The sequence below is a fragment of the Gossypium raimondii genome, unplaced genomic scaffold (genome assembly GCF_025698545.1).
Source record: "Gossypium raimondii isolate GPD5lz unplaced genomic scaffold, ASM2569854v1 Contig00350, whole genome shotgun sequence".
Taxonomy (NCBI): domain Eukaryota; kingdom Viridiplantae; phylum Streptophyta; class Magnoliopsida; order Malvales; family Malvaceae; genus Gossypium; species Gossypium raimondii.
The window spans coordinates 8,345-9,600 of record NW_026291450.1 but is presented as its reverse complement, the minus strand read 5'-3'; the positions used below and the strand labels follow the sequence as shown (position 1 = coordinate 9,600).

Genomic DNA, 1,256 nt, shown 5'->3' with positions numbered 1-1,256 from the left:
CACCGCCCTTGCGATGCCGAAGGGTTCAAGGGTCTCGACGACGGACGCCACGACGACCAACGAGGTTGCTTACAAGATTACCACCGATCGTCATGACGATGATGTCGCCGAGGACTCGAATTTAGGCCAACCGCCGGCCGGAGCGCACGGAGGCCAATTTCCGCATGGTCCAACCGAGGCTCGAGGGCTCATGGTTGGATGGGGCGACGATGCGTGACACCCAGCAGACGTGTCTCTCGCCTAATGGCTTGGGGCGCAACTTATGCTCAAAGACTCGATGGTTCACGGATTCTCGCATTCACACCAAGTATCGTGATTTCGCCACGCTCTTCATCGGCGCGAGAGCCGAGATATCCGCTGTCGAGAGTCGCTCAGATATTTTATGCACAAGAGAACAAAGATCATCAAGCACCGACACCGCGAACGGTGCGGCGGCTGTAAGACGGCCCTTTTTTCGCTTTCGATTCCTTGGCGCGATTCGCCACGGGTTTGTTCGCTTTGCCTCAAGAGGTTGATCCCAGATCTCACCCCACCCGACGGGCGTAGGGACGACGAGACCGCCCGCCCGAGACACGGGTGGCGAGAGGCGAGGATGCACCCGCACCACCTCCGTGTTGTTTGCAACTCGCTCAAGGGTCGCTCGCTAGGCGTGTTTCGACAATGATCCTTCCGCAGTTCACCTACGGAAACCTTGTTACGACTTCTCCTTCCTCTAAATGATAAGGTTCGATTCTCGCGACGTCATGGGCAAATAACCGCCCACGCCGCCGCGATCCCAACACTTCACCGACCATTCAATCGGTAGGAGCGACGGGCGTGTGTACAAAGGGCGTGGATTTAGTCAACGCGAAATGATGACTCGCGCTACTAGGAATTCCTCGCTGAAGACCAACAATTGCAATGATCTATCCCCATCACGATGAAATTTCAAAGATTACCCGGCCCGCTTGCCAAGGCTATAGACTCGCTGAATACATCACAGAAGCAAGCGCCCCGTAACATCTAAGGGCATCACGCACTGCTATTGCCTCAAACTTCCTTGGCCTAAAAGGCCATAGTCCTCTAAGAGCTAGCCACGGAGGATCACCTCCGTAGCTAGTTAGCAGTCGAGGTCTCGCTCGCTAACTAATTAACTGCATAAATCGCTTCCACCAACTAAGAACGGCCATGCACCACCACCCATAGAATCAAGAAAGAGCTCTCACCATTAATCCTTACTATGTCCGACTCGTAAGTTTCCTGTTGAGTCAATTGCC

General features: G+C 54.5%; 1 pseudogene; it reads right to left on the bottom strand.

Moving 5' to 3' along the window:
• Positions 1 to 214: 214 nt before the first annotated feature.
• LOC128039217 (5.8S ribosomal RNA) lies at positions 215 to 369 on the bottom strand (annotated as a pseudogene).
• Between the last annotated feature and the right edge of the window lie 887 nt (positions 370 to 1,256).